Source organism: Siphateles boraxobius, unplaced genomic scaffold (assembly GCF_051911475.1).
Source record: "Siphateles boraxobius isolate OS27281-9 unplaced genomic scaffold, OSU_SipBor_1 13, whole genome shotgun sequence".
NCBI classification, from domain to species: domain Eukaryota; kingdom Metazoa; phylum Chordata; class Actinopteri; order Cypriniformes; family Leuciscidae; genus Siphateles; species Siphateles boraxobius.
Genome location: NW_027508733.1, coordinates 26,819,177 through 26,842,041, shown reverse-complemented (window position 1 = coordinate 26,842,041; position 22,865 = coordinate 26,819,177). Strand labels below are relative to the sequence as shown.

The 22,865-nt window shown below is 41.2% G+C and overlaps 1 long non-coding RNA gene across 1 annotated transcript; it reads left to right on the top strand.

The window, feature by feature from the left end:
• Nucleotides 1-7,230: 7,230 nt before the first annotated feature.
• Nucleotides 7,231-8,014, top strand: LOC143735626 (uncharacterized). The gene is made up of 3 exons (XR_013203262.1): nucleotides 7,231-7,306; nucleotides 7,569-7,728; nucleotides 7,859-8,014. It is a non-coding gene; the product is annotated as an uncharacterized LOC143735626 (long non-coding RNA).
• The last annotated feature ends 14,851 nt before the right edge of the window (nucleotides 8,015-22,865 follow it).

The window sequence follows — 22,865 nt, the reverse complement described above, 5'->3', positions numbered from 1 at the left end:
TCTGAGGACTGTTATCTCTAGGAGAGCTTGGGCTAAGAAGAAGTCCTGACGGCAAGGCTATCAGGCTTCTGAGGGTGGTCCCCTCCAGGGAGGAACGGTTCCGAGGAACCGTCCCTCCTTGGCACCCTCCGGGGGGCGACTCTCCGAGGAGAGCCGCAGCGCTGCCACTTCGGTTGTTCCCTGCCGGTTTGCCGCTTCAGGGCACCGAGGTGTCAGCGTCCCCGTGCAATCCTCTGAGGAGGGTTGTAGAACGGTCAGTTCGGTTGTTCCCTGCCGGTTCGCCGCTTCAGTGCGCCGAAATGATTGTTCAATCAAATCCAGAGGCCAGTCTCAAGAGACTGGTTCCCTTATCGGAATTTCTGGCAGCGTGGAAACTTCTGCCAGATATTTCTCTATGGGTCCTGCACATAATAGAAAAGGGTTACAGAATTCAGTTCGGTTCTCGTCCGCCCAGATTTCAAGGAGTCCTCCCCACGGTGGTGGACTCACAGCAGGCTCTGGTAATGGAGCAAGAAGTACTGACACTTCTTCGAAAGGGAGCTATAGAAAGGGTTTCTCCTCCCAGCAGAGAGTCAGGGTTTTACAGCCGTTACTTCATTGTTCCAAAGAAGGATGGAGGGCTGCGTCCTATTCTAGACCTGCGCCAGTTAAACAGCAGGGTTCAGAAACTCAAGTTCAGAATGCTTACACTCAAACAGATTGTATCACAGGTTCAGTCCGAGGACTGGTTTGTCACAATAGACTTGAAGGACGCTTACTTCCATGTATCTATCCATCCTCATCACAGGAGGTTCCTGAGGTTCGCTTTCGGGGGCGAAGCATACCAATATCGGGTTCTTCCATTTGGCCTAGGTTTATCTCCCCGCACTTTTACAAAATGCGTGGATGCAGCTCTGGCTCCGTTGAGACTCCAGGGTAGGGCTGGGCGATAAATCGATTTTATCGATTAACTCGAATGTGTAGTTTTCTCTTTAACAACCGCCGACGCTCCCCTCTGGGCTCCCGTAGTTCCGACCGGGCTCAGCGCTTGCCATGATAGAGATACACAAACAACATGGCAAATGAACAAGACCGCAGCAGAGGCACACCCGCCGAAAACATTTACAAGCTGAATCTGCAGGGCCGCCAACTCTCACGAGTTCACTGTGAGAGACGCAGTTTTGTCACTTTTTACACGCTCTCACGCCACACACCCCTTTTCTCATGCAGAGAAAAATCGCGAAGCAAAGAGGACACTGACACCGACAGACAAGACAGAGCAGGTTACTATTGATATGAAACAGATTCTCAGCTCTCAGATTCTGTCAATTTTATTACGAAATTCAAACAATAAACACCGTTTTGGCGCTTGTAAATGTGACGTGAGAGAACGCTGACAGATCTCAGTTCAAGCGGCACGTGAACGGATCATCTGTTACTCTTTACTACCAACTTACCGAGATGTAATAAAATCGATCGATCAGTGTTTTTCAACCGCGGAAAGATGTCCATAAAACAGCTGGAGAACAACATATGCCACGTAACGCTACATTTACCTCAGGAATCCCTTTTAATGACCCATAGCACGCATGTGGACTTAAAATAATTGCTATAGAGAGGAGTATTTTGCTAAATATGATAAGTATATTACACATTCATTGTATTTTTACCTATATCATTCAAATAGTATAACGTTGTTATTATAAAAAACGCATTATATTTAATTTGAGTTAGTTTTAACCTTTAATAATACCAGCTGACAGGGCTCTCTGTTTACAGCATTAGGTGAATTTTTTTTTAGAACAATTAACAACACATTAACGTATCTACCATACCTAATATTTATCCAAACGAATTTATATTGAATCAAGATCAGAATCAATTCACAAGAATTGAATTGAAATTGTGAAATTTGTGTTAAGCAATAATAAAAACACTAGCATACCAGTCATTGTGCCATGTAAACATTGTTTACATGGTTAATTAACTTAATAAAATTGTTTAGTTACCAAATAATTTGACAATCACAACACACTTATTTTGATGCAAGTTTTTTGTTTTTTTACACATCCCCAATTCCAATCCACCCATTTTATTTTGTTACATTTTACAAGACAGGGCCTTTCCTCTTGTCTTTTTGGCTTGTTGTTTCTGATTGTAATTAAATCCAGATCAAATCCCATAAGGGAATATTAAAACAAAATAAAGTTAAAACTTGTTTTGAACAATTTCTTTGTCATCTGCAGACTGATTTTAAGTAGGGAGAGAAAAAAAATCGATTTAAATCGTAAATCGGATTTTTTATGAAAAAATCGGGGATTTTTTTTTTAGGCCATATCGCCCAGCCCTACTCCAGGGCATCCGCCTATTAAATTACATCGACGATTGGTTGATTTTAGCTCAGTCAGAGCAGGGGGCAGTTCAGCATCGAGATGCTGTTCTGTCCCACATAAAGAGTTTGGGGTTGCGGCTAAACACCAAAAAGAGTGTGTTCCTCCCTAATCAGAGGACCACTTTTCTAGGTGTAATTTGGGATTCGACCACAATGCAGGCACGCCTGTCTCCTGCTCGTATTTCTGCGATTCTCACAGCCGCAAAGAATGTGAAACTAGGCCAGTCACTCACTGTGAAACAGTTTCAGAGACTGTTGGGTCTCATGGCAGCTGCGTCCAACGTTATTACTTTTGGCCTTCTGTACATGAGACCCCTGCAGTGGTGGCTCAGGACCAAGGGGTTTTCTCCGAGGGGAAATCCGTTCCGCAAGATCAAGGTCACGCGGCTATGCCTTCGTGCCTTGGCCTTGTGGAAGAAACCTTGGTTCCTCGCCCAGGGCCCAGTGTTGGGGGCTCCTTGTCGACGCGTCACGCTTTCGACGGATGCTTCCCTCACGGAATGGGGGGCGGTCATGAGTGGCCGCTCGGCGCAAGGTCTGTGGCAGGACCATCAATGTTCCTGGCACATAAATCGTTTAGAGTTGATGGCGGTATTTCGAGCACTCAAATATTTCCTGCCAGACCTGAGAGGCCATCACGTGTTGGTCCGCACAGACAACACTTCGGTGGTCTCCTATATCAACCATCAGGGGGGTCTGAGGTCACGTCACCTTTGCAAATTGGCCCATCAGATCCTCCTATGGGCCCAGGGGAAGTTACTGTCGCTCAAGGCGGTATATATTCCGGGGCGTCAGAATGTGGGAGCAGATATTCTGTCGAGACAGGGGCTGAGGCCCGGGGAGCGGAGACTTCACCCAGAAGTGGTGGAGTTCCTGTGGGAAAAGTTCGGTCGTGCTCAGGTAGACCTTTTCGCATCATCAGATTCAACCCATTGTCCCATGTGGTTCTCTCTAACGCACCCAGCTCCTCTCAGTCTGGATGCTATGGTGCAGGTGTGGCCGAGGCTGCACCTGTACGCCTTTCCCCCGATATCTTTGCTTCCGGGGGTTCTGGAGAGGGTTCGCCGAGAAGGGGCTCGTCTGCTACTAGTAGCCCCTTATTGGCCGATCCGAGTTTGGTTCTCGGACTTGGTGTCTCTTCTGGACGGCTCCCCCTTGGAGATCCCAATCAGGGTGGACCTCCTGTCTCAGGCCGGGGGCACGATATTTCACCCTCGGCCGGAGTTGTGGAAACTGTGGGCCTGGCCTCTGAGGGGGCCAGGCTCAGGGAGACCGGTCTTTCAACCGAAGTTGTAGAAACCATTCTTCAATCCAGAGCTCCTTCCACGAGAAGGCTGTATGCGCTAAAATGGAAACTTTTCACCACGTGGTGTGTTGAACGTCAGTTAGATCCTGTTAACTGCCCTGTTGGTTCAGTTCTTGATTTTCTGCAAGACCGTTTCTCGGCCAGGTTATCTCCTTCCACCCTACGTGGAAGGTTTACGTGGCGGCTATATCTGCCTACCACACCCCTCTGGGGGGTACTTCTATTGGGAGAAACCCTCTAATTACTCGCTTTCTCCGTGGTACATTGAGGTTGAGACCTGCACTGCACTCTAGAGCACCGGCTTGGGACTTGGCCATTGTACTCGAGGGTCTGGCTTTAGCTCCCTTTGAGCCCATCGAGGAGGTTTCTGAAAAGTTCCTCACTCTAAAGACTTTATTTCTCCTTGCTATCTCATCTATCAAGAGAATTGGTGATTTACATGCTTTGTCGGTTGCTCCTTCATGTCTGGAATTTGCACCTGGTATGGTGAAGACATTTCTCTACCCCAGGCCGGGTTATATTCCTAAGGTCCCACTGAATGTTGGGGGCCCAATAGTGCTGCAGGCCTTTTATCCTCCACCCTTTAATACCCCTGACCAGGAACAGCTTAACCTGTTATGTCCAGTCCGGGCTTTAGATGCCTACGTTCACAGAGCTGCCCTGTGGCGTAAATCTGAGCAACTATTTGTTTGTTTTGGGTCACTCAAGAGAGGATGCCCTGCGTCTAAGCAGGTTATGAGTAAATGGATAGTCGAGGCTATTTCATTGGCTTATGAAGCGGCCGGACAGCCTTCACCTATGGCTGTGCGGGCCCATTCTACTCGGAGTATGGCGGCCTCTATGGCCTTAATTTCCGGACTTTCCCTTCTTGACGTATGTAATGCGGCAGGATGGTCCTCTCCGCATACATTTGTCAGGTTTTATGACCTTGACCTCTCCACTCCTGGGGCGAGGTTGCTTGCTTCTTAGTGTGCGCAGGACCTCACACAGAACGGGCATTTGTCACTATGGCGTAGTGGGTATAGGGTTCCCACCGTGTCTCAAACGCAGCTCGAGTTCCCTTGAAAGGGAACGTCTCAGGCTACGTATGTAACCCTGGTTCCCTGATAGGGAACGAGACGCTGCTTTTGCCTGCCATATCTTCCTGCATGCCCTGATCGACTTGCTTCAGGTTTTTCAGAAGCTATCGCGGTCTGATTTCAGGGTTGCTTTATAGTTTCCTGGTCTATGACGTCACCTATGTCTTAGCGGGCTTCCATTGGACTGATTTTACACGTGCTTCACGACGTAATCACGCAGAGCGTTCCCACCGCGTCTCAAACGCAGCGTCTCGTTCCCTATCAGGGAACCAGGGTTACATACATAACCTGAGACGTTTTCTAGTCGCTTGATAGCTTGTATTCTTGATTGTGTGCTTGTTTTCTTGGTTAATTTCCATTTTGTTGTTTTGCATATCACAGTTCTGTGTAACAGTGGCGTAGCCAAAATTTTATTTTTTGGGGGTCCCGTCTTTAAATGAGGGGGCAACATACATATGTATATATAGCCAGAATTGTATATATGTATTCATTTATAAGCTTAACACCTATAAATAAAACACTTTAACACCTGCACACATTTAAAACAGCATATTTACTTCACCGTTTCAGCAGAACAGACATAGCAGCCTACAACACAGCGGTGTTTATTACCTTTTACATGAGTCTACAAGGGCGATTATAAAGTGTCAATGATGCCATCATACTCAGTCCAGAGAATCCACCAATTCACGTTAAAAAAAAAACAGCATGGAAAGATTTAAAAGCAAATATACAGCATAAAATTACAGCATTTTTACTTCACTGTTTTTAGCAACAAAACAAAAACATAGCTCAGTGGCTAATTAAACCATTGGATTACCTTTTACATGACAAGGCGGAGTCTATGGGGGCGATTATTAAAAATATCAATGATGTCTTCATAGTCTCAAGAATCCACCAGTTCCCGTTCAAAAGACAGCAGGGAACAATTATTTAAACACAAAGTTGTCATGTGTGATCTCAAAGATGATTTGACTCACTGTACCATTTTGGGGAAAAGCAACGATTCTTTCCGGCAAACTCAGTGTAAGGAAATGTGGTCATCACTGGTTGTGAAGGCGGTTCATCAATCACAGACAAGTCATTGGGCATTGTGCCGATCTGTGTGGAAGTCTCACCGCTACACTCCTATGATGAAATAGGACGTTGTGTTTCTGTCTCCTGAGAAGCCTCAGGTGCTCAGGTTCACATCAATGCTACCAAGACAACATAATTGGTGATTGACTTCCGTAGGGCTGTACAAGTATTTGGGTGTTCATATTGTTGTGGAAAATATGCAATTGTCCTGTTACAAGTATGCCTTTTTGTCTGCAATTTTTATTGTAAAATGGTTAATTGAGAAAGTGGTTTATAAAGAAAAACATACCATTCTTAATGTTTTAAGCATTTATTAAAAAGCATATGAACAAAACATGTGTTGTGGCAAAAATTCTGTTAAACATCATCACTGCGTAAGAGACACTCAGAGTCAAATTAATAAAAAGAAAAGTATTTATTCTTGCAAGAATAGGTTCAGTCTAGTACACAGAAGTTACGCTGTGCAAGAGAGTGACACACAACAGGAAGATATGAGACAGCCTTTATACTGTTTTCAAGGTTCCTCCTCACCCGCTGTACCTTTCACCCACCCAGATAAGGTCCTTACTGCTGTTCAGTTTCTACTTAAAGACACAAACTGGTACTGAAATAAACTGGCCAAAACTGACCGTCCCTAAGGTCAGAGGTCCTGTCCCATATGTTCCTGAAAAGTCACGCACAAGCACGTACACACATATACTTTTATACATTGAATAGGTTCTTTCTCTTATGAAACCTGTTTGGGATCAATGAATATTAAAATTTCTACAACACATGTATTAGAAAAAGCTTTGCTAAAGACAGTTGAAAAATGCAAGCATTATCGTCGGATGTGTTGCGGACGAGGCACAGAATGCAACAAAGAAGAAAAAGTCAGAAGAAGGAGGACGAAGAGGCCAAAGGCTTTATAGACAGGTCCGAAAGGAATGGCCAAAACTTATGACAGTTCATGACTTTGGATTGGATAAAGACAAATGAATTATGTGGGGATTTCTAAAGATGACGATCTCAAGAATTCAGATGGTCTATAAAAAGCTGAAAGGAGAAGATGAATGCAGACGCTGATTATTAGGAATGGCCTCTCCGCTGTTAGATGCCATGCCACTGAACTCTGACAGACAACACTTGTAAACGATTTACTTTAGATGTTGTTTTGTCTTGTTTTTATATATATATATATTAGTACTTTATATGTAAATTAGTTAACCTGTAAATAATAAAACAGCATATAATTGAAAATAAGAAAGCTTGCCTGCCAAAAGTCTTTGATTTCTACAAAAGTGAGCTGAACAGACTACAGATGAGTCTTCTGACCTATGGATTGTGAGTTTGAAAATTCAATTCAACGTTTGATCCAAAGCGGCCGATGTTGTGGGGTTTCTTGCTCCCTCTAGCGGTCATGTTGTGTTTTAACACAGCTCTGCTTGTTTACTTCTCTCACACCATCTGCTGTGCAAATCCCAACCTGAAGAGGTACGAACCGTAAACGAATGTTCCGGGAACGAATGTTCCGGGTTTAAATCAAGTCAAAGTTTATGAAGACCGTCCTTTAATATATGATTTGATTCGGATTGAAAATAGTTTATTGAAGATACACTATTTCATGTAGGCCTAACAACAGTAGTAGCTGTCTGAGGTATAGGCTAATTCTCAGAGCTTTGATGTTTAATGGCAACATAATATTTGCAGTTCAATAAAAGTTAATATTGTCTGTATAATTTTTTTGGTTCTGTAGCTAAGGAACCACTCCTTTAAAGAAAAAGATTTTGAGTAGTTTCTCTCTGGCTGTGGTGCTTGGTTTGTCCTGGGTCATTGGTTACTTTGTGATCATCACCAATGACAAAACACTCTACATCATTCTCAGTGTCATCTTCTGTCTCTGCAATACAACACAGGTGTGTTATTACACTGTTAATAATATTTTAGACACATTATTAATACTAAGGACAGTACATTTTTATTGGATTTATTCAAACTGTCTTGCATTGTTTGGTGACAGACTACCATTTTTTTTGTCTATTAAAGGGTGTTCAGATTTTCTTTTTATTTACACTGAAGTCTTTTCTAAAGACGAGAGCTCAAAATAATATGGATTCTAAGACTGAATCAAGGGGAGAGTCTTAAAACATGGAAAACGGACACAAAAAGCCAAGGACAAGACAAGATTGCAGAAGATTCCCTTTCTCTGCTGAGATTTATTTCAGTTCAGTTTAATATTATTAAATACATCGTCTCATACTCGAATTAGGTACTTTACAAGTTTAGAAATTTAAACTTAAATTACATTAAATAGCTGGGTTTCAGTCACGTGATTGATGACGATTATGATGACGCGGGAAGGCGGGGCGATTTCAGATGGAGGGCAGGAAGTAAACATGGACAATACGTCTATGGAGGAAACCGCTGCGGAGAGTCCGTATTGAGTCTAATTTACCTTTATCATTTAATTTCCCATTCCCACTGATCCCCTGAACGACAACCTAATGCTATATAAACACAGACACAAAAAAACACGTCGGCTAGTTAACATACAGACACGGCATTAACAGACTCTGCTCCTTCCAAACCGCAGACGTAACATTACGTTAAAAATCCACTTCTTACAGCATTGTTCTGTGAGCTTTTTACATTTTTCACCTTTATATGAATGACAATCTTTGGTACTCTATAAAAACCCTTTCCCTTTTCTCGATTAGAATGATTGGAGCAGCCGTATACTACAAAAAACATTGATGGAGATCATCAGCTATTTCACTTCCTGCCCTCCATCTGAATTTTTGCGCTCTCGCGATGCAGCAGCGTGACATCACGTGAAACCAACCTATTGGCTTAAAAAATTAGTTGAATCTTGAATAACTTATAAAAAAGTTGAAAATCACTTAACTTATTTTTAATGTAAAAACATATTGACAACTACAAAAACCTTACTTTAGTCTTTGATTTATATCAGACTTGCTTTAGAACAAATGATGTGTTTACATTTTCTTACTGTTTATCAAAGAACAAATTTGTTTGTTTTATTTATCTTCTCCATATATCTTTTATATCTTTTTTATAAACATGGTCACACTTTTATTACATGTCTACTTGTCTTTATCCACTTGCATAAACATTTTTTTGGTACAATGTCCTCATTGTGTTCATGTTTTATCTTGCTTTTGAGGTGGGATACAGGTAAGGTTAGGTAGGCTAATCATTACCTAAACATTCATTCATACTTGTAGAATGTAGAAATTGTTTAATTTTTTTATACCTCTACATCATTCATGAGTTTCAGTATTAAACATGTTGACAAAGGGTTTATAGGATGAATGAATGGATTCTTGAGCTTTCAGTTTCAAGTCACAATATCCCTCCATAATTTTGCATGTGTGTTTAGGAGATACCCTGAATAAGATTGGTAAGATATATGTGCTGTGCCTGTGTGAATAACACAGAATAAAATGTAATATACTGTTTTGTATTTGTATTGTTTAGCTCTGTCTGTAATGTAAGTATTATTGGAAATGGATGGTTATTTCCTTGACTGATGGACTTCCCACTCCAGCAAAGATCCAGCCCTTTATAAACCAGACAGAGTTCATATTAGTAGTTAGTTTTATATTTGTTGTGTGTGATGGACCACTTCCAGCTCTTAATCTTTACTGCAGGTAAGGTTCACTTTAGAAATTGTTAGAATTGTTATACAACTTAATTATAGTAATAGTTTATTTATCATAATAATGATAAATAATAAATCTGCATGTCTATATATATATATAGATTGTATTGACCATACTATGTTATTATTATTAACAATTAATAGCAATAATAAAATAATATTTTTCCACTATTTTCATTATAATTCATTAATAATGGGTATTTTCTAAACAATAATGCATTATTATTTAGTTATGCTATATCTGATTGAGCAGCAAGCCATTACTTCTCATCTTTTGTTTCTTTCTTAACCCTGTTTGCACTTGCATTCCTGATTGTGTGCTTGTTTTCTGGGATAATTTCCATATTGGTGTTTTGCATATCACAGTTCTGTGTAACCATTGCACATTACATCCTAATTTTCAAATACTTGTGAAATAGAAGTAGCCTACTAATTTAACCAAGGCACGATACCTCTACAAATCACTTTACGGGTTTGTGTATACGGTGCAAAAAGTGAATATTCACAGTTGTTACCTTGAGCTATTTCTGATATGACCCATAGAAATTACTTTTATTGCTATAGCCCAATGTATTCAAGTCATATCAAATACTTTTTGACTTAATTTGGATGTTTTAATTAAAGTTTTGTTTGAGACTACACAGTTCTGCTAATATTTGGTGTTATTTAAATTAGGTTTTTCAACTTTCAGATAAACCCGCCACTAAAATGGCACTCAGCATCAATACAAACTGAGATTGGTTGCTTTTCAAGTTAGTCAGACTGATTTTTCCTGTCTTAATGGCTGGTTCTTGGAATAAGTTGGCAAGCTGGACCAGATTTATACAGGGACTTTGGCTCTGTGACTAAAGGCAAGGGATCACAGGTTGATGGTGTCAGGGATCTTAAAGGGTTTGTTCACCCAAAAATGATAATTCTGTCAGTAATTCTCACCTTCATCTTGTTCCGTAAGACTTTTGATCATATTCAAAACACGAATTAAGATATTATTGATGAAATCTGAGAGCTGGCTCACTCCTTGATAGGCTAGGTAATTTAGCATCTGCCGGCCCAGAAAAGTTAGTAAAGACATTGTTAAAATAGTCCAAGTACAGTGGCCTTAAGTATATCAAGCTATGATATTTTCTGTGCCCAAAATACAAACAAAAATAACGACTTTGTTCAACTATTCATTTTCTTCATCTGTGTGGGCCTCTGACGTGAGTTCACGAGAGCGCCACGACGCAAGTGCGAGAACTGAGAAGATTCAAAGTCGGCTAGATAACAGAGGAAGAGGTCAGGAGGCAAATAGATGAGCAGTTGAGCTCACAAAAGCAGGAACAGGGAAAGATCCAAACCCGAACTGGCAGTCCATAAGAACAAGCAGAGGTTCAGACCCAGGCAGATGATCATCTGACACATGTTAAAACGCAGACAGGAACAGATAGAAAATAATCCATCAGGGCAAGTCACTAGCCAGAGAAAGCAGGAATCACTGGCATGGAAAGCAGGGCTGAATAAACAAAAGAACAAAAACAAAAATGAGACAACTAATAAACGTGTAGTCAAATAGACAAAACACACTGGCAATGAAAGAGAAAAACTGAGGGGTAGAAAGCCCGATTCGCTGTGTGCAGCCGACGCGTGAAAAACAAAAACAAAAAACACTTGCAGTAAAAGAGACAGCAACTTTGACAGATACCTTTTGTCTAATGTTTTGTCTCTGTAAACAGCTGTTTTTGAACAGACTTGGTGTCAAATAAATTCGACCAACTCTATAAACACTAATGCAACACTCAGCACCTCAACACTCCAGACTGCAACCCAGAGATCCACCACTACAGCACCCCCGAACACAACAATGACCAAACCCAATCTGGTGTGTGAAAACAAGGGTACCTTACAAAACGGGATCTGCCTCTGCCCAGACGATTGGACTGGAACTACCTGCAACATCTGTAAAACCCATTGAAAATATTGCATGATATGTAGACTGAATAATCTTACTTAATTTCTCAAGGTAACTGACAGTCTTATTTTTACAGCAAATTCCTGCCCTGAACAAAACCCCACACAAAACAGTCAATTCACCTTTCCAAAAACGGTCTTTGGCCAGTTTGCTTCCTCAGTTGAGCATTGTCCATCAAATACACCAAATGGTATTTCAGTCATTTACTATCTTTCAGTATTTACAATGTACTCTATACAAATATATATTTATTTAACATGGATGTTTTTTCAGCTGGATTCCCCAAAGCTTCAGCCCTCTGTAGAAAATCTACTCACTTTTTTGATCCTCCAAACATTCTAAAATGTGGTTTGACCCTGGACAACATTAACAATAATGTAAGTAGCCTAATCAATGTCTAATAATTGTAATATATAGTCATATAAAACTTACATGAATTTTCCTCAGATGAAAACAGAAAAGATTGCATGACTGCATAATTTTTATTTTTATTTTTAATGAAGCTTTATGGAGCTATTCAAGCCGATGTCCTCTTATTAGCATCCAGTACCCAGATCCTCACATCCATACCGGAACGGCTAACAGCCCACAACATCACAAATGCTGTTAAAATAACCAAAATCCTGCTTTCCCGTGATGAAACTGCACAAAACCCGGTACTTATTACACAGTCTCCGGTCATGAGGGAGATTTCCAGATTTTCTCCACTTAAACTGTGTGTGCGTGTGTCTGTGTGTATGAACATGTAACAAAGTTCAAGGTTCAATATACTGAGGATGGAAGAAGACAAGGGTCGGTGTGACTGGGTCTCGTACACTTTATTCAGGTTTGGAACAGAAAATAAAAGATGCGCACGAGCGCCTTCACCATAGATAACCTATAGCGCATTCAACAAAGCAAACAGTTCTCAGTGTCCAACTCAGTCCACGTGTGCACGAGATCCCAGTCCATCTCGATCTCTCGTACCAGCCGGCTTTTATCCTGTCTCCCCACGACAATCACTGCTAATAGAAACAGGTGTTCGACATTTTGCACTTGACCTACTTGCGTGATTTTTTTTCCCAAACCACTTCAGCGGAAATCCCGCCCTGCAGCCGATTTCATTGGTTTAGGTTACAGTGACGGGTAGGTTTAGGGATCAGTGTTTGGTGTAGGCAATCAGTACAGTGATTGACATGACCAATGAAAACTTTAGAATCGGCTGCAGGGCGGGATTTCCGCTGAAGTGGTTTGGGAAAAAAAATCACGCGACCTACTTACTTACCGCTCGGCTTCACCCCCGCCCTCCCGCTACAGATCTCGCTGAACCACGTCCCTCCCACCTCACTACAGTACAGTACCTGTTTGTAAGTTTGGAAACATTACCTTTTTTATGGTCTTGCAAGAAGTTTCTTATGCTGAGCAAGACTGCATTTATTTTATGTAAAATTTTGCAAAATATTATTCCAAATTAAAAGAACTGATTATTTATTCCTGTGATCAAAGCTGAATTTTCAACATCATTACTTTCAGTCTTCAGTGTCACATGATCCTTCAGAAATCATTCTGATATGATGATTTGATGCTCAAGAAAGATTTCTAGCTATTAATTGTATTATTATTAAAAGACTCAATTTTTAAATGTTATTTGTTATGGTAACAATAGCAAGACAATTTGTACTTGCTCATGTTCATGTCTTTTTTATTTTTCTCTTTACTCGGCACAACTTGTTTTTCATAATTTGCGTGTTGTTATTTCCATACGCAGTGTAAACATTGCATGTCAGTGCATAATTTTTCCAAACTTCACATGAAATACTGAAATACACAGATATACTAATTTGACTACTCCAGGTACACCACAGAACACTATACATAATCAACCATGCAAGCACAATTTTTTCCAATTCTTTGCTACGGTTTTTCTACTCAGCACTTATAGTGAGATAAATAACACCCATCTCCCTCATAGAACCTGAAGTATGTCTGCAATATTTTTTATAATACTACAGTACACAGATGAGCAAAAACATTATGACCACCTTCCTAATCTGCTGTTGGTCCTCCGCGTGCTGCCAAAACAGAGATGCACTTCCCACAGTGCATCCTGGTGCCATCCCTTCCCCAGGTAAACGGCACACACGTGCACAGCCGTCCACGTGATGTAAAAGAAAACAGGACTCAGTGGACCAGCCGACCTTCTTCCACTGCTCCAAGATCCAGTTTCGACATTCGAGTGCCCAATTGTAGACGCTTTCGATGGTGAACAGGGGACATCGTAGACACTCTGGTCTGAGCTATGCAGCCGCATACGCAGCAGAGTGTGGTGCACTTTGTGTTGTAGCCAGCCTTGGGTGCCCAACACCATAGACATCATATAGAGACTAAATGCCCTATTGGCTGTTGTGGCGCAAGAAATGAGGCCACCATCTTAAACCGGTCATACTCCTATTTGCGTAGCATAGCAGCAGTAGATGCCAGAGCACTGTGCAGCATATCCCTGCTCAAATCGGCGGACCATCACTCTGGGATTACTTTTCACAAGTAATATTTAACATTTAACATTACCGTACTATTGGTTGTTTTTTGTGAACAAAATATTCAATGTGTCCTGTATCGTAGCTACGTGTATGACCTTTGCAGCAAAAAAACCAGCGTGAAAATCAGTTCGGTAATCAGTGAGATATGATTAATTAAATGCGCTGGCAGCTCATTGCACCTGCCAAACAGATTACACTGAGCGGAGCGGGTGACCGGTTTAAGATGGCGGCCCCACGGCTCGTCCGCACCCATAGGCAGTAGCGGTCGATAGGGCGTCTATCTATATGATGTCTATGCCCAACACCCTGTCGCCAGTTTTTGGTTTATCACTTCTCGGACCACTGTTGGTAAATTCTCACCACTGCTGACCCGGAAGAAACCCACAAGCTTTGCCATTTAAGAGATACTCTGACCCAAATGCCTTGCCAAAACAATTTGGACAATATCAAATTCGATCAGATCTTTATTCATGCCCATTTCTCCTGCATTCAACATGTTGATTACAAGGATTGTTATTGTTTGCTTAACATCTAATATACCGAGACCTTAATATGTGGTCTTGTTAGGAGAGGACAAGCGATAATTGCTTCACCTGTGACCGGCAGGGGTGTCAAATGTATTCACATTCATTACTCAAGTAGAAGTATAGATACTAGGGTTTAAAAATACTTCTGTAGAAGTTGAAGTATCAACTCAAGCTTTTTACTCAAATAAAAGTGTAAAAGTAATGGTTTCAAAACTACTTAAAGTATAAAAGTAAAAGTAATGTAAGGGAAAAAATGCCATTAAGGACAAAAGCTTAGGCCGCGCCACAGGTGCCTATAGTGTACTGCCCCACCTCTTCAAAAAAACATAATGACTATAATGTTATATTAAAATGTTAATGTTGAAAAATTTGGGATGCACTAGGCTACCTGTTTCAGCCGCATATATGCCCATAGAAAATGAATTTCAGTTTCATTTCAATTTCAATTTTAGTATGTAACCCTGGTTCCCTGATAGGGAACGAGACGCTGCGTTTGAGACGCGGTGGGGGAACGCTCTGCGTGATACGTCGTGAAGCACGTGTAAAATCAGTCCAATGGAAGCCCGCTACGACATAGGTGACGTCATTGACCAGGAAACTATAAAGCACCCTTGAAATCAGACCGCGACAGCTTCTGAAAGGCCTGAAGCAAGTCGATCAGGGCATGCAGGAAGTATGGCAGGCAAACGCAGCGTCTCGTTCCCTATCAGGGAACCAGGGTTACATACGTAACCTGAGACGTTCCCTTTCAAGGGAACTCGAGCTGCCTTTGAGACGCGGTGGGAACCCCATCCCCACTATGCCATAATGACAAATGCCCGTTCTGTGTGAAGTCCTGCGCACACTAAGAAGCAAGCAACCTCGCCCCAGGAGTGGAGAGGTCAAGGTCATAAAACCTGACAAATGTATGCGGAGACGACCATCCTGCCGCATTACACACGTCAAGAAGGGAAACTCCCGAAATAAAGGCCATAGAGGCCGCCATACTCCGAGTAGCATGGGCCCGCACAGCCATAGGTGAAGGCTGTCCGGCCGCTTCATAAGCCAATGAAATAGCCTCGACTATCCATTTACTCATCACCTGTTTAGACGCAGGTCATCCTCTCTTGAGTGACCCAAAACAAACAAATAATTGTTCAGATTTACGCCACAGAGCAGCTCTGTGAACGTAGGCATCTAAAGCCCGGACTGGACATAACAGGTTAAGCTGTTCCTGATCTGGGGTATTAAAGGGTGGAGGATAAAAGGCCTGCCGCACTATTGGGCCCCCAACATTTAGTGGGACCTTAGGAATATAACCCGGTCTAGGGTAGAGGAATGCTTTCACCATACCAGGTGCAAATTCCAGACATGAAGGAGCAACCGACAGAGCATGTAATTCACCAATTGGAAAGGTGAAAAGGAACCAAGGTTCTTCCACATGACCAAGGCACGTAGGCATAGCCGCGTGACCTTGATCATGCGAAAACGGATTTCCCCTCGGAGAAAACCCCTTGGTCCTGAGCCACCACTGCAGGGGTCTCATGTACAGAAGGCCAAAAGTAATTACGTTGGACACAGCTGCCATGAGACCCACAGTCTGAAACTGTTTCACAGTGAGTGACTGGCCTAGATACACCCATAATACACCTAGAAAAGTGGTCCTCTGAGCTGGGAGGATCACACTCTTCTTGGCGTTGAGTGGCAACCCCAACATCTTTAAATGAGACAGAACGACATCTCGATGCCGAACTGCCATATGCTCAAATTGAGCTAGGATCAACCAATCGTCGATATAATATAATACGCGAATGCCCTGGAGTCTCAAAGGAGCCAGAGCTGCATCCACGCATTTTGTAAAGGTGCGGGGTGATAAACCTAGGCCAAATGGAAGAACCCGATACTGGTATGCTTCGCCCCCGTTTTTAAAGCGAACCTCAGGAACTTCCTGTGATGAGGATGGATAGATACTTGGAAGTACGCGTAAGTCTATTGTGACAAACCAGTCCTTGGATATATTTATATATATATTCTCGAATAGAGTCAATGCTGACATCCTCCCATTCATCTATGTCCTTAAATACTTTACCCACCAGTACTGCCTAATAAAATTTATTTATTATTAAAGATGGCTGGTGGGTAACGTCGGGGTTAAAAATTATGACGCCGACTCGGGAGAGAGAAAGCTCGCAAGTGTCTCTATAATCCAAGGCACTGTCATACCATGATACGTAATACCCATAACATTACTCTAGTTAGACGTTTGGGTATTAAACACATAAAATAGAAACCGGTTTATTCCACGATCTCGACACCTCAGTGTGGAGATAGGGAAAAACCAGTAGTCCCAGACGAGGAGGCTGAGATACAGAGTTTTCCTGTTCTTTTTTTTTTTTTTGATGTATTTCATCTAATAAACTCTTTTTATTTTCACTCTCATAATGTTCAGCTGTCCAGTAAATATTTAACTAGCAACAGCATTAGAAAAACCTCCTTTTAAAAGCTCCTCTTTATTCAACAGAGTTATGAGCTGCCTATTTATTGAAAAATCAAACATCTGCCTTTTTCTTAATATTTTTATTTGTTTTGTTCACTTTTTCTTAACAAAACACTAACGATACCAATTCCTCAGAACTGGAAATCGCAGCACACTGGATCTGCAGGTGAAAGCTGAGATAGGGCGGGGCCCGTCCCAACCCACGCTGTCAGATCCGTTTTCGAACCCCAAAATGCGAGTTGCCGCCGTGTCTAGGCAACAGCGGGACCCGCGCGGGGAGCGCAAACCGTACCGTCCTCCTCAAAGAACGATCGGCGAGAGCGGAGCGTCTTCATAGATAGACTCATACAATGCTCACAATCAGCCCCCTCGAGGACTGACTGAGCATGCTCCACTCCCAAACAAGCAACACAAAGCTGATGTGTGTGTCCCCACCCGTATATAACGAGGGCAGGGAATAACACACCGTCTATAATCTTGCTTGCTCGCCGTAATAATGATAGATATATTGGGCTTGACAGACAACAATAAATAGACAAGGACAGATATACAGAGAGCGCTTGCTGAAGGTGCAGAAGCTGTCGCGGTCTGATTTCAAGGGTGCTTTATAGTTTCCTGGTCAATGACGTCACCTATGTTGTAGCGGGCTTCCATTGGACTGATTTTACACGTGCTTCACGACGTATCACGCAGAGCATTCCCCCACCGCGTCTCAAACGCAGCGTCTCGTTCCCTTGAAAGGGAACCGCTGATTTCTCCGTCGATTACCGCATCTCTAGGTTTCCTTCGGAGGAGTTTTGCCGCTTTGCACAACCAAATGTAACAACAGCCTTTTACAAGTTATAAAGAAAACACAAAGCCAATCAGTTTAGCGATGTGTGTACAGGAGACGGGACTCACATCTATTAACCGTGTGTGTTATTGGTCCTTTTTTTGAACGATGAACAGCCGGAATGACAACAAGCCGAAATGAAATAGGAGTAACGCGGGTATTTTTAAAATGCAAGGAGTAGAAAGTACAGATAATTGCGTGAAAATTTAAGGAGTAGAAGTAAAAAGTTGTCTGAAAAAGAATTACTCCAGTAAAGTATAGATACCCAAAATTTATACTTAAGTAAGGTAACGAAGTATTTGTACTTCGTTACTTGACACCTCTGGTAAGCGGTCATAATGTTTTGGCTCATCAGTGCTTATACAAACCAGAGTTGTTTTGAGAAACTCTTTTCCTTCATTGTTCAGGATATTGCAGTGTCAGCAGTAGCCACAGTCAGTCAGCTCCTGAGCGCAAGTCATGGGATTTACTTTTCTGTTGACCAAGCTGCAATAAATGAGTAACAAAACAATTCACACTCACTGCACTGACACTGACATACAGAACCATCTCAACCAAATTCATAAGCACTTTCTTTTTGACCTGCTGTCTGACTTTTTAATTGTGTTTGTTTAGACTAACACAGACTCTACAGAAACTCTCTCTGCGTGAGAAGTCAAATCCATTTCTGGTTCAACCGAACATGGCAGTGCAGTCACTGAAGGGGACAACTCCAATCCGACAAGTGCAATTAACCTCTTTTAAAGGCAAGATTGTGCTCATTTTGAAGCTTAAATATAACTCTCAAGAAAAAAGGAGCTTTGTAAAATTGTAAAAATTGTAAAAAGTGTTCATGACCTTGCAGAACACGCAATTACAGTTCTACAAGGCTCCGACTTGTACCACCAGGCCACTACAGATTCATTTAGGCATTAATAATGTTACCATAGAGATGCATGATTACGAGTCCAAGGACAGCTCAGATTAGAACATCACATGTTGCGACATGGTGCGCATGCAGCAAAAGAGGAAGAATCAAATCTAAAATAAAATGAGGCAATATGATGGTCATGAAGCAGTCTTTTTTATTTATGTCCACTGCTGGTCAAAAATGTGGAATATTTTAGAAATTTTAATGTTTTCATAAAAACTGCTGCCAAGGATGCCATTTACTTCCCCTAACGGTGCAGGGGCAGCCACTGCGACTTCTGTGAAAACGGTAGACAGGGACAACCCGAAAGGGAAGACTTTGTACTGGTATGCCCGTCCCTCTAAGGCGAACTGTAGAAATGGTCTGTGCCAAGGAAGGATCGAGACATGAAAGTTCACGTCCTTCAGGTCTATCAGCGCAAACCATTCTTGGAGTCTGACAGTTGAGAGCATGTGTTTCTGTGTAAGCATCATGAATGGGAGCTTGTACAGTGCGATTCAGCTTCAAGCTATAGCTGTAGCGTAGCAGCTCTTGCGGGCTCGCGGCTGCGCCTTGAACACAATGACAAGACGCAGCAACGTTCATGGGGCGTCGCAGTGATTTTATGTTTATATTTTTTTATAGTTTATATATATATATTTTTTTATATTTTTAAATCTTTATCCCGCATATACATATCTTTTTTAATCAGGAAGGGAGTGGGGGGTCAAATGGGGGCCGCCACTGACTGTTACACTTAAAATTATACTTTTATCCACTGAAAAGTGGGCAAATTTAGTCCCAAGTAGTTTTGAAATAGTACACTTACAACTATAGGCCACTACTAGTATATTGATATTAGTTTAGTTATACATAAAGTAAAAATATACTTTAAGAATTTACTTAAGTATACTGAATAAAATTAACTTGAATTATTAATATTTTTGTAAGGGTTTGGACAGTTAGCGTGCTCCTAACAGTCATGTTTATCTTCATTTCTTCAGGGCAAAGTGATACCTTTTTACCTGACAGAATAAAACTGGATACCACACAGGCTGAGATTTCCAAAGATAACATTGACCTTCAAATGAATGTCATGTTCAGTGAAGGTATACTTTCCCAGATTATTACACATGAATTATCTGTTGAAAGTGATATTTTGACTATATTAACTTTGTCCCTATTTCTGTAGATTTTGATAAAGATGTTGGGTTTGTCCTCTATGATAGTGATCAGTTCTTTCAGTCAAAAAGCTTTCAACCTTCTCTGGATACCAAGAGAAGAGTAATATCTGCTAACCTTCAAGAATATCTTGGATTTGACCACATTAAGTTTGCATTCACACCATCGGTGAGCAGCTAGTCCAACATCACACTTCCCTGTGGGCACACTTTTGTGGTTTGCGCCTTGCTGTAGCTTATTAATAAGGAAATTAGAAAAAACAAATTTCTCAGGCCTTCACTCCAAAAATAAAGGTTCCAAAAGAGTGTTTTGGTTGCACGAAAGAACAGTATATATAGCTCTTAACCATTTTTTTTTTCTTAGTGTGACATTGACAGAGGTCAGCACAGGTATGGTGTTCATGAATTAATACATTGTTGAACTTTCAGGTCGATTCCACACTATCCCTCAACGACTTTGCATGTGTGTTTTGGAGTTACACTAAAAATGACTGGAGCCCAGAAGGCTGCTCCAAAATAATGAACCCCTCAGGTCATGTAGTATGCAGCTGTAAACCGAAAAAATTTGGAAATGCAAACTTTGCCATTCTGATGGTAAGATATATTTATAGGACGTAAATATCATTGATATTTGACTTGAATGGTTTAGTACACTCTAAATAATAAAGGTGGTTTTCAGAGCAATGCCATAGAAGATACATATTTGCTTCACCAAATAACCTTTAACTGAACAATTCTTAAAATAACAATTTTTTTTCTTATTGTAAAGAACATTTTTAATAATCAGAAGAACCGTTCTCCTCTATGTATAACTTTTTGTGCAATGGAAATGTTCCATGAAATGCCAATGAACCAAAGATGCCAATAAATAACCTTTATTTTTAAGAGTGTAAAGTCTATGATGCTGTGAATTAAAGTCCATTGCAACTAGAATTCTTGTGTCATTTTCTGCAGACATTTGATATCAACTATCGGTATTCTGAAGCCTTGCATTGGATCAGCATCACCGGCTGCGCTCTGTCTGTACTGGGTCTGTCTGTCACAGCTGTGTACCAAATCATAACCAGGTAAAGGCTTATAGTTTACACTGTTAAGCATAGCCACAGCTATTTGAGTGGTAAAGCTTTTTATAACTTATATTCATGTACTTTGCCACAGGAAGTCAAGAGGAGGCAGTCCTACTCTGCTAGTTGTGAACATTTGCATGAGCATGACGGTTTTCTACCTTCTCTTCATCTTTGGCATAAACAACCCTGTCCAACATCTCAGTGTGGCAAATGTGTCTGGTCAGAACATAGTTCCTGAGTCGGACCATCACAAGTACCCAGATGAGGGTCCCTGTACAGCATTTACAGCTCTCCTTCAGTACTTCCTGTTGGCCACGTTCTCTTGGAACACTCTGTACGGCATTAATGTGTTTCTTCTCTTCAAAAACGGAGTCTCTGGAACACCTCCATGGTTTCCAAAGGTCTCCCTGGCGATTGGATGGGGTAGGGGACATTGAACAAAACACTAATGTATTGTGTAGATTATGATAATAACGTCTTGGTTTACAGTATGGGTTAAAAAGATATATACGTAAATATATCAACTGGTATAAATATTCACGATTGTATTGCGGTTATGCCAGTGTTACATGTGCCACTTTTCTGCTGCTGAATCATTAGCGCCACGGCAAAAGAATTCCGTGGGTTTTTTTTTTATGTCAAGAAAGCCTTGCTTTCTCTTGAGTTTTCCTCACAAACTGCATGCAAAACATATACAGTGCATGTGTGGTCCGACTCATGAGCAAATATTCTTATGAACCTGTACTTTTAATGAATAATGTATCATAATTTACGTATGGCCTTTATTCTTTTTTTGATCACAAAAGGAGAATTAAAAACAAAATGTCCTGCTCGTGCTCGTCCATACAATTGCAGTGAATAGCGACTAGTGTCTACTAGCTTTTTCAAAAATTTGCAAAAGTATCACAGAATGATCCCATGCGACTCGTGCCATATATCCCAAGTGGTCTGGGAGTATACTATAGGGTTTGAAAAAAAACAAAAAAAACCCCAGAAACTTAATGTATTATTTATAGAAAATGCTGACCTTGGCCATTGCTCTTCTGTGCACTATTGGGCAACGTGCGAGTTTGTGAGACTTCCTGGAGATATTCAACTCAGTTAAAAAAGCACACAGATACTCTTTTTGGGGGGATTTCTATGCATTTCATGTTGCGTTTTTGTTAATCTTGATTTCTCACAACTGCAGAGAAGACCAACTGCCAAGGTCAGGATTTTCATAAAAAAATACATAACACTTTTGCTTGGTTTGTTTGTTTTACCAAACACTATCATATAGCCTCCAGTACACATTGACATGTTTTGCATGTTGCATGGGATCATTCTGCGATACTTTTGGATATTTTTAAAAAGCTAGATGTTGGTCGCTATTCACTGCCATTATATAGATGAGTGCAAGTGCATTTTTTAATTCTCCCCTTATGGTCCGAAGAAGAAAGAAGGGCATGTGGCATTAGAACAACACCAGGGACAGTAAATTAAGACTTTTTTTTTCATTTTAGGGTGAACTGTCCCTTTAAGGTTTGTTAAACGTTAATCATCGAAAGTACTGTATGATTGTGTGGAATAGACCCTCTCGCTGTGACGTTCTCTTACCAGCAAGCGACCGTGCGAAGGAGGATGGTTTAAATTGTATTGGTCGCTTTGTAAACAGTGGGGCGGTACCGCCGGCGACATCGAGCGTGACCTTTCAACGTGATGACGTAGTTCCTGCCGCGTATAAATATATATATATATATTTTTTTTTTTTTGAAAATGACCTATCGTTTCGCTCGATAAGACCCTCTTACTCGGCTGCGATCGTGCACAGTCCGTTGAAGCACTTCAAAGACCTTTGAAACTGCATTGATTTGGACTTCAAAACGTTGGTTGCCATTGAAGTCCATTATTCGAAGAAAAATTCAGAAATGTTTTCCTCAAAAAAATGTATTT